This window comes from Culex pipiens, chromosome 3 (genome assembly GCF_016801865.2).
Source record: "Culex pipiens pallens isolate TS chromosome 3, TS_CPP_V2, whole genome shotgun sequence".
Classification (NCBI taxonomy): domain Eukaryota; kingdom Metazoa; phylum Arthropoda; class Insecta; order Diptera; family Culicidae; genus Culex; species Culex pipiens.
Window position 1 is genome coordinate 22,985,333 of NC_068939.1, and position 13,883 is coordinate 22,999,215.

A 13,883-nucleotide genomic window follows, 5' to 3' on the forward strand; every position below is an offset into this window, starting at 1 on the left:
AAATGTTCGTCTCCGACCCCATGGCTACAAATCTGAAATATAAAAATTGTGGGTTTTACGAGCAGTTTTCCAATGATGGAAGACACAAATTTTTAAGAGCGGATACAGACATCGCTCAAGTATTTTAGAAAAAGAGCTCTCAAAAATCAGACTTTGAGTTCCGGGTTTCGGGCCGAAATTCAATCGAAAGAGCGCATTTAAACCTTCAATTTAGTAATAGTATTTTTTCTGGGACAAAAACAATCAATGTGTAAAAATTATCATTCTTGTTCGACCATTTGTCGTCCATGTATTTTTGAGATTCAGCTTCAGAATGCAATAATAGAAAAAAATGTTTTTCACATGTTGTTTGTAAAAGCATTTTACATATTGTGATTAATTTTTCATTTGAATTAACTGTTTCTGGGATCTATATTTATAATAATCATTGACAGTATGACCATAATTGATCAAATTCATTCATCATTATTGATAAAATTTGTGTTTGTTCCATTTCAGACTGAACTCCTCACCCACTTCAACCCTGAACCCACCCAAAACACAACGCACCAACACTTCGGCCCATCTTCGTGTTTCCGACGCCATCATCGTCATCATCATCATCGGCCGACGGTGCCGCCGCCGCTGCGCATGAATGTGTCTTATGCCGACCGACTCCGTACTCGCAGTAGAGCTGTTTTGTTGCCTTTCGCGTGCTGAAGCTGGCTCGAACTTGTTCAGTTTGTTTCTGAACGTGCTCCGACACGAATCGATCGTGCTGCTACGGAGGTTCCTCGCTTGAATCAGCTCGCCCCAAGTCGTCGCCGCGTGTGTTTTCGCGCGCGTGGTGGTGGTTGTGCAGTGTAAAACCAGAGGAAAACCATTGGAAATAACAACAAGTGTGTGTTTGGGCGGCTAGCCGTTGTGAGATTTCGTTGTTGTTGTTGTTGTTCAGACCATGTGTAAAAGTGGAAGTGCATGACCTAGCTTCGTTCGTTCGATCTTCGTGCGGTGTTTATTTGTGTGAGGCGCACACGATCTTCAAAAGAAATCGACGATCACCGGGTTTGACTGTGTGGACTATTTCGGTTCACACATTCAGTGTTTGGCTGTGAAGCGGCTGGAAGTTTTATTTTAAAATAATAATAAAGGTTGTCATTGAAGACAAGACAAGTGCGAGGTGACGTGCAAAGATCGCGATTCGCCGTGAGTTCCGGAATCTGGTTATTTTTGCTGAGCGGTTGTGCCATACGTGCTAAAAGGTGATTAATCCTACCCAGTTAACCGTAGTTTAAGTTTCCCATGAACGCCTGGATTAGTTCAGAAACTAAAAGTGGTCCACAGAAAAGCCTTAAACTGAGAATCGCCTTATAAGGATTAGTCACTTTAATCGAATCCATTCGACATCACACCACACACACGCAGGAACTTCCCAGATAAGTACAGATCCGAAGGGGCTGATAATAATCCTCGCCGGCCCATGGAAATGGCACTTTCTAGTTATTGCCGGGCGAGAGCGAGTAGAGATTGGTGCGCTGGAAGTGGGGACGCGAAGTCGTGATTATTCGATTAATTTTTGGTGTGCTTTTGTGTCGCTGTTCGTATCGGATGAATGATTGTGCTAATCGAATAATAGCATCATTGGTGCGCTGGAAGTGGGGACGCGAAGTCGTGATTATTCAGGTTAATTTTTGGTGTGCTTTTGTGTCGCTGTTCGTATCGGATGAATGATTGTGCTAATCGAATAATAGCATCATTGGTGCGCTGGAAGTGGGGACGCGAAGTCGTGATTATTCAGGTTAATTTTTTGGTGTGCTTTTGTGTCGCTGTTCGTATCGGATGAGTGATTGTGCTAATCGAATAATAGCATCATTGGTGCGCTGGAAGTGGGGACGCGAAGTCGTGATTATTCAGGTTAATTTTTGGTGTGCTTTTGTGTCTCTGTTTGTATCGGATGAGTGATTGTGCTAATCGAATAATAGCATCATTGGTGCGCTGGAAGTGGGGACGCGAAGTCGTGATTATTCAGGTTAATTTTTTGGTGTGCTTTTGTGTCGCTGTTCGTATCGGATGAGTGATTGTGCTAATCGAATAATAGCGTCATTGGTGCGCTGGAAGTGGGGACGCGAAGTCGTGATTATTCAGGTTAATTTTTTGGTGTGCTTTTGTGTCGCTGTTCGTATCGGATGAGTGATTGTGCTAATCGAATAATAGCATCATTGGTGCGCTGGAAGTGGGGACGCGAAGTCGTGATTATTCAGGTTAATTTTTTGGTGTGCTTTTGTGTCGCTGTTCGTATCGGATGAGTGATTGTGCTAATCGAATAATAGCATCATTGGTGCGCTGGAAGTGGGGACGCGAAGTCGTGATTATTCAGGTTAATTTTTGGTGTGCTTTTGTGTCGCTGTTCGTATCGGATGAGTGATTGTGCTAATCGAATAATAGCATCATTGGTGCGCTGGAAGTGGGGACGCGAAGTCGTGATTATTCAGGTTAATTTTTGGTGTGCTTTTGTGTCGCTGTTCGTATCGGATGAATGATTGTGCTAATCGAATAATAGCATCATTGGTGCGCTGGAAGTGGGGACGCGAAGTCGTGATTATTCAGGTTAATTTTTTGGTGTGCTTTTGTGTCGCTGTTCGTATGGGATGAGTGATTGTGCTAATCGAATAATACCATCATTGGTGCGCTGGTAGTGGGGACGCGAAATCGTGATTATGCAGGTTATTTTTTTTGTGTGCTTTTGTGTCGCTGTTCGTTAGGGGTGAGTGATTGTGGTGATCGAATAATAGCATGACTTACTGAATTATTTGTGTCTTGAGCGTAATTTTCGTTGAGTAATTGGTGTTTTTTTGTGATTTTTTTTTGAGATCTTAATTAATTGTTTCGTGATTTTCAAAGCCCTTCCTATATCATCGTTGATCGGAAGGCACGGCGTCGGGTAAATTGTGTATAATGTTTTGAATAAGGTTTTATTTTTAATGGTGAAAAAGCCATTTCTATATAATGATCGAAAGACGCACTGACATTTTGGATTAATTAATAGTGGAGTGAAATAATTGTGTGTGAGTGACTTTGTGTGTTAACCAAAAAGACCTTCCCATAGCATCGTTGCTCGGAAGGCTCGCCGACGGGTCTGTTATGAAAGTCCTCCCCATAGCATCGTAGCTCGGGAGGCATCGAAAAGCCAATCCCTTATCCTACTAACCCAAAAAAATAATAATCACGTGATGCTTGAAGGAGATGCTGTGGATTCAACGGTCTCAAGCGGTATCAACAAGTATATAGCGAAAAACTGTGTGCTTGATGAGTCTGCAACTTCAACTATCGGACTAACATTCCTCCCTTTCGTTGAACTGCAGGCTTCTTGGGAGGGCGCCGGTATTGACTAATAAAGTAGGGATCTTCAGAGGTTAAACAGTGAACGGATGGTTGGCTCCCACTGATCATTTTTGATTCATTGTTTAACTTCAGCTGATCTGTCAATAACGGAGTAGCAGCTCATTGGCAGTCAACCATGCTCATGCTCATGCTCATGCTCATGCTCATTGCCGGGCGAGAGCGAGTAGAACTCTCTGTCATCCTGGCGGAATGGCGCTGTTCATTATTTTAATAGTGGTGGTAGACACACGTACACGCGCTCACAAACGGAGTTTCGTGCCCCTCACCTCCCCGAAAGTCACTTGCTGATAATCGAGTTTCGTCTAGCTTAGCTGTGTAATCGACGGCAGTCAGCTATGAATGGGGAACAGGGTGACTAGTTGTAGAGGTTTTAACATGACTGATATCTGGTGTTGACTCATTAGCACTCTGACGTTCAATTATCACTTCTTACTGCGATCAAGAATAGAACTTTTGATAGAAACCTTTTTATTCATTTCCAATAAGGCTATTTAGCGGAACGGCATGTATTTTCATCGCGCACCTACTGTTGGCACTTTTGCGTTTTCAGCCCATATCAAGCAATAATGGGACGTAATCTAGCAAGTTTCTATCAACACATTTGCAAAACAATTTGTTTATATAGTGAGAACTTCAAAATTGAACGGAGTTAAAACTGAGACTTTAAACAATTTGTTTAATTAGTGAAAATCAACAAAAGACTACAAAATCATTGCATTGAGTTCAAATATAAATTCTTATGCAGTTCATGGATTATCGTTTAAATTGAAAAAAAAATGTAAAGAAATTTTGTAAAGAATATTGCTGAAAAGCTAAATTTTCATCGAAAAACTTGTGCTACTGATTGTAAACTATTTCAAACATATTGTTGCATGGTTTATTTTTGTATTTCAAAGCAAATAGGGCACTTTTAAACTTTTTGCAAATTTGGAAATTTGGGACATATCGAAAAAGCGATTAAACTTGCAGAAAAAAATATTTTTCATAAATTCAATTATATTTTGAAAATAATTCGGTGGTAGTATTACTGTAATAATGTATGAAGCATTTGGTGATTATTTTTGCTTCAAATTAGTCTCAAATGCACTCAAACGACGCAGCTCATTTATTCATATTTCGCTATTTTAAAATGAAAAAAAAGAGTTTGCAGTTGCTTCGATCGGGCTGGTACGCGAACATTTTGATGGACTATGAAGAAAATATTCACATACCACGTTCCATCCTGCGTTCTTTTTGAAATTGAAAGCAATAAATCAATAAATAGATTACTATAATCTAATAAAAATCATAAAGGCAAACATGTTTGAGATCTCTGTTAAATAAATTACCACTAAAATGTTTGTATATTTGAAATTCGTAATAAACATTTTTTTTTTCAAATTTTGAAGCTCTTTTTCTCAACTTACAGAAAAGGGACCATCCATAAACCAATGAAAAATTTACGTGGCAGGGGGCCCCCCGCTGGCTATTTTCCACGCTACATACAAAAAAGTGCATGAGAGGGGGGGAGGCCGTTAGATTTCCAAAAAATGTCCACGCGTGGTGTAGCCCAGTTAACACAGGAAGTTGCTGTGTTCTATCCCTCGCCTGGACCAGACCAAAATCCATGATAAAGCTGTCAGACCAAATCTGTCAGACCAAAGAGTAAAAAGTAAACAATCTTGGTCTTCGACGTAGGTGCACACAATTCAAGAAAAGAAAATTTGAAAAAGAATTTTATTTTTCAATTCAATGACTGGGTTTGGACTGCAAAATTGAATGTACGTCAGAAAATTATTAAACAGTGCGGCGTTTTGTACACCAACAATTAAATAAGCTGTTAAAAGCCTTATTTTTCCACTTTTACTTTTGATCGCGTTTTTGGTTTACACTTGAAAAATCTTGAAATTATTTATACGGATTTGTGATTCCTGTCTTTCTATCATTCCCTTGAGTTAACAAGCGGACAAACGTCAAAAAACAACAACAAAGTAAAACGATCGAAGGGTCAGTGGATGCAAAAATTAACATGAGCAAATTTTTTTTTTATTTCCTTGAAATTTCATGCTTTATCCGAAGAATATTTTAACGATATGCTATGGATATATTTTTGAGTTTTTTTTTATTGTAGTGTTTTTTAACTGAGTTACGTTGTCAGCCCAGTAGCCTAACAAGTACTGCATTATGAAGTTGTGATTTTTTGTGTGTATATAAAGGAATCTTGTTTTTTTTATATTTTTGATATATTAAAAATTATTGCTTTATTGCTCAAGTTGCTTCAATCAGTGAAGTTGTCAGTTTATAAAGTTTCCATCGTACCAATATTTTTTTTTATTTTACTTAGATTTATTTTGTAAAAATACAAACATGGGAAAAAAAACTCAAAAAGCTGAAGTATGTTCCTTCGGACATTCTAAACAATCTGAAATTCATTTTTACCTAAGCATGAAAATGGTGTGTGAATTTTGGAAAAAATGAAAAACTAGCTATTTTTACGAATTTTACTAGTAAGAATGTGTTTCAATTCCAAACATTGCCAAAACATTTAAGGGAAATCTGTAGATTTCAGAACTGTTCGACATTTTTCTTAAATGACATTAGCTATTAAATTTAGATAAAATAGATATCTTTAATATTTAACGAGGTTATTTTTGATCAATATTTCGTGGTTTTAGCTCAACAAATGTTTACGATTGGTGTTTGGATTAATCTCTGGAGTCAAAAACCATTAATAGTTTATGTCTAGCACAGTGCCTTTAATTAGCCAAACCATCTAACCATAAATTTTTGGGAAGTAAAATAAAAATAAAACAAGTAAAGGTTAATATCTTTTAAATTAAGGATACATATTGAAGATCTGAAAACACTTTCAAAAGCTTTTTTTCTGAAACCACAATTTCATAGAATTTGAAGTCGAGACCAGTGGTGTAGGGGTAAGCGTGGTTGCCTCTCACCCAGTCGGCCTGGGTTCGATCCCAGAAGGTCCCGGTGGCATTTCGCCTTCCGTCGGACGGGGAAGTAAATGTTGGCCCCGGTCTAACCTAGAGGTTAGGTCGTTAGCTCAGTCCCAGGTGTAGGAGTCGTCTACCTGGGTCCTGTCTCGGTGGAGTCGCTGGTAGGTAGTTGGACTAACAATCTAAAGGTCGTCAGTTCGAATCCCGGGGTGGATGGAAGCCTAGGTATAAAAAGAGGTTTGCAATTGCCTCAACAATTAAGCCTGTGGACACCTAGTTTCGAGTAGGAATCTCGCAATCGAGAACGGCAAGACAATGCAATGCTGTAGAGCGAATAATTTGATTTTTTGATTTTTTGTAATTATTTGAATAATCATTCCGATAAGTCAAACAGTTTCACTGTTTGATTTTGTTGTTTAGTGCTATTTTTTTTAAGTTTCCTGCGATTTAGGTTTTAAAAATAAAACATTTTTTTATTGAATAATTCTAAAAACTACTTAAATCCATCCAAAATCTGAACTAAGCAGCCACCCTTCACCAATCGGCTAATCTCATTCACCGAAGAGGAAGTTATCGCCGTTGGCAAGGACCCACCACTGAAACAGTCATAAATACGGCCCATTGTGCTCGTTCCCGCTACTACTACTAATACTACTAATACTACTGCTGCTGCTGCTGCTGCTAATCACACGAATATAATTTGCTTTGATGTATTTGGGTGGAAAGTTCGACTTCGCTGATCGGCCACTTGAGACTAATCAAAAGAGAGAGAAAAACGGGAAAAACGAATCGAGTCCGATTCTCATCAACACCGCTCAGAACCGATTCTCTATTGTTGCCGTCGCTTGTGTGGTGTGACTATTGGCCATTTGAATCCGAAATTCCGTCGTTAAAACTGTGTAATGGAGCGCGCTCGTAAATTGCCGCATGTTTTATTCAAGTGGGTCCTTCTTTTAATGGTTTTATTGGGCTGTTGCAGTGACCTCTCACACGACATCATCATTTATAGAGGCGTCTCTGTTTTTGGGGAGAACCTAGAAATAGAGACTCGGAACAGGTGGATTCACAGTGACGGTAGTGTTCGTGAGCACTCTGTTGATTACAAAGTCAAGTTTGAGCCCGGAACGTCGTCGTCGTTTGTGATGTTATTTATATTTGTTATGTTTTTCCTATGTGTACTGGCTGACTTTTGATTGAGGCAGCGGAGCGTGCGGAATGTTTTGATTGCTACCGCGAAGCTAGATTGACAGCGTGGTGGGTTGTGAGAATTCGAGTTAACTTGTAAAGTGAAGATTTCCTAGGAAATTGATTAAACGATTTGTTATGCTTTGGTGGGACGATCAACAGTTTGATTTTATTAAAGGAAGGTTTTTGTTCCTACATTAATGTTTAATTTTTCTATATATAAATGTTGTTTTCTTTTACTTTGCTCACAAAATTATCATAATTATTAGAGAACCTAAATTTAAAAATACTAGATTGGCTCAAGCGGAATGTTTTGAAAATATTCTGGTATTTCTTATTTCCTCTGTGACCCATCACCAATTTGCCTGAAACTTTGTCATTTGTCTTACAATAATACGCAATTTTCAAATGACAAATATTGTTCTAGATGAAAAAATTGCTCTTCTGGATTACTCCAGATTCGAAGGGTACATTAAATTTACCATAAAATTACATGTTCCAAAAAAAAATGTACATAAAGGCAACGAAAAATGGCACAATTGAAAAAAAAAGCAATTTTTATTTATTTTTATTAAAAACTACTTTTTTTTTCGAAATTCTTATTACGCCATCATGATTGGTGCGCTGGAAGTGGGGACGCGAAGTCGTGATTATTCAGGTTAATTTTTAGTGTGCTTTTGTGTCGCTGTTCGTATCGGATGAGTGATTGTGCTAATCGAATAATAGCATCATTGGTGCGCTGGAAGTGGGGACGCGAAGTCGTGATTATTCAGGTTAATTTTTGGTGTGCTTTTGTGTCGCTGTTCGTATCGGATGAGTGATTGTGCTAATGGAATAATAGCATCATTGGTGCGCTGGAAGTGGGGACGCGAAGTCGTGATTATTCAGGTTAATTTTTGGTGTGCTTTTGTGTCGCTGTTCGTATCGGATGAGTGATTGTGCTAATGGAATAATAGCATCATTGGTGCGCTGGAAGTGGGGACGCGAAGTCGTGATTATTCAGGTTAATTTTTGGTGTGCTTTTGTGTCGCTGTTCGTATCGGATGAGTGATTGTGCTAATGGAATAATAGCATCATTGGTGCGCTGGAAGTGGGGACGCGAAGTCGTGATTATTCAGGTTAATTTTTGGTGTGCTTTTGTGTCGCTGTTCGTATCGGATGAGTGATTGTGCTAATCGAATAATAGCATCATTGGTGCGCTGGAAGTGGGGACGCGAAGTCGTGATTATTCAGGTTAATTTTTGGTGTGCTTTTGTGTCGCTGTTCGTATCGGATGAGTGATTGTGCTAATGGAATAATAGCATCATTGGTGCGCTGGAAGTGGGGACGCGAAGTCGTGATTATTCAGGTTAATTTTTGGTGTGCTTTTGTGTCGCTGTTCGTATCGGATGAGTGATTGTGCTAATGGAATAATAGCATCATTGGTGCGCTGGAAGTGGGGACGCGAAGTCGTGATTATTCAGGTTAATTTTTGGTGTGCTTTTGTGTCGCTGTTCGTATCGGATGAGTGATTGTGCTAATCGAATAATAGCATCATTGGTGCGCTGGAAGTGGGGACGCGAAGTCGTGATTATTCAGGTTAATTTTTGGTGTGCTTTTGTGTCGCTGTTCGTATCGGATGAGTGATTGTGCTAATGGAATAATAGCATCATTGGTGCGCTGGAAGTGGGGACGCGAAGTCGTGATTATTCAGGTTAATTTTTGGTGTGCTTTTGTGTCGCTGTTCGTATCGGATGAGTGATTGTGCTAATCGAATAATAGCATCATTGGTGCGCTGGAAGTGGGGACGCGAAGTCGTGATTATTCAGGTTAATTTTTGGTGTGCTTTTGTGTCGCTGTTCGTATCGGATGAGTGATTGTGCTAATGGAATAATAGCATCATTGGTGCGCTGGAAGTGGGGACGCGAAGTCGTGATTATTCAGGTTAATTTTTGGTGTGCTTTTGTGTCGCTGTTCGTATCGGATGAGTGATTGTGCTAATCGAATAATAGCATCATTGGTGCGCTGGAAGTGGGGACGCGAAGTCGTGATTATTCAGGTTAATTTTTGGTGTGCTTTTGTGTCGCTGTTCGTATCGGATGAGTGATTGTGCTAATCGAATAATAGCATCATTGGTGCGCTGGAAGTGGGGACGCGAAGTCGTGATTATTCAGGTTAATTTTTGGTGTGCTTTTGTGTCGCTGTTCGTATCGGATGAGTGATTGTGCTAATCGAATAATAGCATCATTGGTGCGCTGGAAGTGGGGACGCGAAGTCGTGATTATTCAGGTTAATTTTTGGTGTGCTTTTGTGTCGCTGTTCGTATCGGATGAGTGATTGTGCTAATCGAATAATAGCATCATTGGTGCGCTGGAAGTGGGGACGCGAAGTCGTGATTATTCAGGTTAATTTTTGGTGTGCTTTTGTGTCGCTGTTCGTATCGGATGAGTGATTGTGCTAATCGAATAATAGCATCATTGGTGCGCTGGAAGTGGGGACGCGAAATCGTGATTATTCAGGTTAATTTTTTGGTGTGCTTTTGTGTCGCTGTTCGTATGGGATGAGTGATTGTGCTAATCGAATAATAGCATGACTTACTGAATTATTTGTGTCTTGAGCGTAATTTTCGTTGAGTAATTGGTGTTTTTTTGTGTTTTTTTTGTGATTTTTTTTTTGAGATCTTAATTAATTGTTTTGTGATTTTCAAAGCCCTTCTTATATCATCGTTGATCGGAAGGCACGGCGTCGGGTAAATTGTGTATAATGTTTTGAATAAGATTTTATTTTTAATGGTGAAAAACCATTTCTATATAATGATCGAAAGACGCACTGACATTTTGGATTAATAAATAGTGGAGTGAAATAATTGTGTGTGAGTGACTTTGTGTGTTAACCAAAAAGACCTTCCCATAGCATCGTTGCTCGGAAGGCTCGCCGACGGGTCTGTTATGAAAGTCCTCCCCATAGCATCGTAGCTCGGGAGGCATCGAAAAGCCAATACCTTATCCTACTAACCCAAAAAATAATTATCACGTGATGCTTGAAGGAGATGCTGTGGATTCAACGGTCTCAAGCGGTATCAACAAGTATATAGCGAAAAACTGTGTGCTTGATGAGTCTGCAACTTCAACTATCGGACTAACATTCCTCCCTTTCGTTGAACTGCAGGCTTCTTGGGATGGCGCCGGTATTGACTAATAAAGTAGGGATCTTCAGAGGTTAAACAGTGAACGGATGGTTGGCTCCCACTGATCATTTTTGATTCATTGTTTAACTTCAGCTGATCTGTCAATAACGGAGTAGCAGCTCATTGGCAGTCAACCATGCTCATGCTCATGCTCATGCTCAAATTCTTACTACGCCATCATATCGGGCGTTCAATGTTACATAAAAGTCTCCATTTCAGACTGCAAATTATTGAAAAACACGTCTTTTTTTCGCGAATGTTCAAAAAAAGAAGAGGGTCAAACCGCCCCTCTGTCACGAGATATTGTAATATGGAGCTAGAATTCATGACCACGGACAAAAGTTACCTCTTAGGATAAAGTTTCACGCAAATCGAAGAGGGATCGGGGCAAAACTTTCCAATTTTGAGTTGGCGGATAACTACACATTTTCATAAACAAAAATTAGCTATTTGTGGCAGCGACATGATATAGAGATTTCATATTTAACTCAAAGGAGAGAAGTGAAAAATCTGGCAAAACATTATGAGATTCGTTTTCAGTTAGAAGGTTAGTAAAAAAATACGTTTTAAACAAGTTTTGAAAAAGCTTTTTGATTTATTGTACAATAAATCAAAAATAAATAAAACCAAGCTAAAAATTACATTTAAAATTGCCATAAAAGAAATTAAATCTGTTTAAAAATTTAGAAATTATAAGCAAATTAGGCCAACAGAACACTATTTTTTAGTCATATCATTTTCCCTTTTTTCTCAAAAATCAGAGGGCTTGAAAAATTACTAAAGATAGAAAATTTAGATGAAAACCCTTTCCCAAACGATTGTAAACTGTAAGCATGCATGTTTTATTGAAAGGAGCATTTTTCATCATTTTAAATTTAGTTTATTTGTAAACAGCATATCAGACAAAATAATGTAAATCTAAATGTTTGATAGAACAGTGAAAAGTTCAATGGTAAATAAACATGCACACACATCGATTTGTGAGAAAAGTTGTTTTTATAACGCATCAAATATAAAATTTTAGCACACGCTAAACATATACCAAACCTGCGAGATTCAAACCCAGCCCACATGGATAGGACTGCGTCTTAGCCAGCACGGCTATCCGGGCGTTGTAAAGTGTGAATGGTTATAGTCAGTATTTATGAGATTGTCCATGCAATCAAGTTGGTGTCCCATGCTGATGAGTTACATATTTCTCCATGTAATATTACATAAATTTTCATCAATTATTTCAAAACTTGTTTTACTTACTATTGCTACTTTTTTTTAGCTGTGTATCAAATAATTTATAAAGTGTTTTGTGTTAATCTTTGATTCGTTTATTTTAAACAGAGCTGAGTATTTTGAAATTGGATTTTTTTTTCACAGTCATGATAATGACAAGAAAGTACTGGGGCGTGATCTAACCCCAAGTTTTTCCAGGATGCTTTCTACAGACTGGCTGCGTTTGTGTTTAGATTAGATTATAATAAAGGTGGGCAAAATCGCTCTTTTTTGGGAGCCGCTCATTTTCGTTCGCTCTTTTTCAAAATATAGATAAAAAAAGGATATTTTTAAAGAATGATGTGATTTTCAAAGCTTTTTCACATTGGATTTAAATAAATTATTTTAAAAAAATAACTAAAAATGAAAAGATGCCCTTAAAAAATCATAGATCTTGGCGATTTCTATGTCAAAATTTCTACTTGAACCTTAACGTTTGAATAATTGAATTGCATTCAAATTTAAATCTAGGACTTTGAAGAAATTGCTATTAATTTTAAAATGGCGTTTATTTCTGCGAACATTAAACTTATGCTGATATTTTATTAAAAGAAAATATTCTGTTAACTCTTTTCTACATTCTGATTTGATCGATAATGTTTATAAACGCTGAAGTTTATTCGGGCAGGAGGAATTATTTTTTCCTAAATCTCTAAACTATTTAGTAGATTTTTGATAATAATTTACAAGTTAAGCAAATTTAAATGCTCAAATTTGTATTCGGGTAATACTTTGATGTACGATGAATACAATTAAAAGATTGGCATCAGTGCTATTGAGAGTCTTTCAATATATATTGATGAGAAAGAGAAAGTGAAATTTGACGATTCAGCTCTGAAAAAAAAGCTCCTTATTAACATGCCGTTTTAATTTTAAAGTACTTGAAAAGTACTTTTTTACAATCATTGAAATATTTGAAATTGTATTTTCATTTTTCAAAAACAAATTTTACAAATACAAATTTGTTACAAATTAAATAAATTATATTTATAACAAGTTAATTTTAAAACTTGGACCATTTTGGAACGATTCTTTCAAAAGACCGGTGGTTCTTTTTTGTGAGCCATGGTTCGTTCGCTCTTTTTAATGAACCGGCTCTTTGAGCGGCTCGCTCTTTTTTTGCCCACCTCTAGATTATAATGTTCCTATCATTTAACTTTTAAAATTTTAAAAATTTTCAGCATTGTTCATGTTTTTTCACAACATTTGAATGATTTTAAATTGGTTTCAGTTAGAACAGACACATAGCAACAAAATTAGTTACTCGGTTTCGATTTTAGCTTAATTTTTCTTTAATTTTTTTTTCAAAAATTTCTGACTGTAGTCCTGGTTTGTCCTAGTTTACAGCAGACAGTAATAATTTTGGAATATTTGAAAGGTGTAATTTTGGAATCTTGAATATTACCCCTTTTATGATGCAATTTTACCTAAATTTTGACTGAAAAAATATCACAAAAGTGGTAAAACTGCACGATTTCAGAGGTAAAATTACACGTTTTTTTCTGGCACTTTATATTATTATGATTTTTTAATTGTGTATTTTACTGTCGGAAGAAGTTCAGAACCTTATTATCTTCGTTTTTGTTTTCGATCATACATGTGTCAACATTGTGTTGAATTTTCGAAAACATTTTTTTTTTGCAATTCCGTCGTAAAACTATTTACTTTTACTGTCATATTTGAATGATGAAAAAGCCTACTATTCTGTTCCAAAAATAACAGAATCGAAAAGTAACACTTTTTCAAAATAAGTGCTGAAAAGTTGTACTTTTCAGCACTGAAATGGATGCTGGAAAGTTTAATTTTTCAGCACTTGTTCCAAAAAGCAATACTTCTCAACATTGTTTTGATTTAAAGGTTAATTGACAAAATACATGAACATTCGACTTCTAATTCCACTCAATTGGTGTTTTTCGGAATAGCAAAAAATGTTGTACGGAACTCGTTTCAAA

At 37.3% G+C, this 13,883-nt stretch overlaps 1 protein-coding gene across 2 annotated transcripts in view; it reads left to right on the plus strand.

Annotated features, from left to right (window-relative positions):
- Nucleotides 1-770: 770 nt before the first annotated feature.
- Nucleotides 771-13,883, plus strand: part of LOC120418929 (translation initiation factor IF-2-like) — a 174,730-nt gene continuing 161,617 nt past the window's right edge. The window contains exon 1 of one of the 2 annotated variants that reach the window (XM_039581464.2): nucleotides 771-1,241. The gene's annotated coding sequence lies outside the window, so the exon portion shown is untranslated. The remainder of the gene's footprint in view (nucleotides 1,242-13,883) is intronic. The other variant, XM_039581463.2, reaches the window with a different exon arrangement.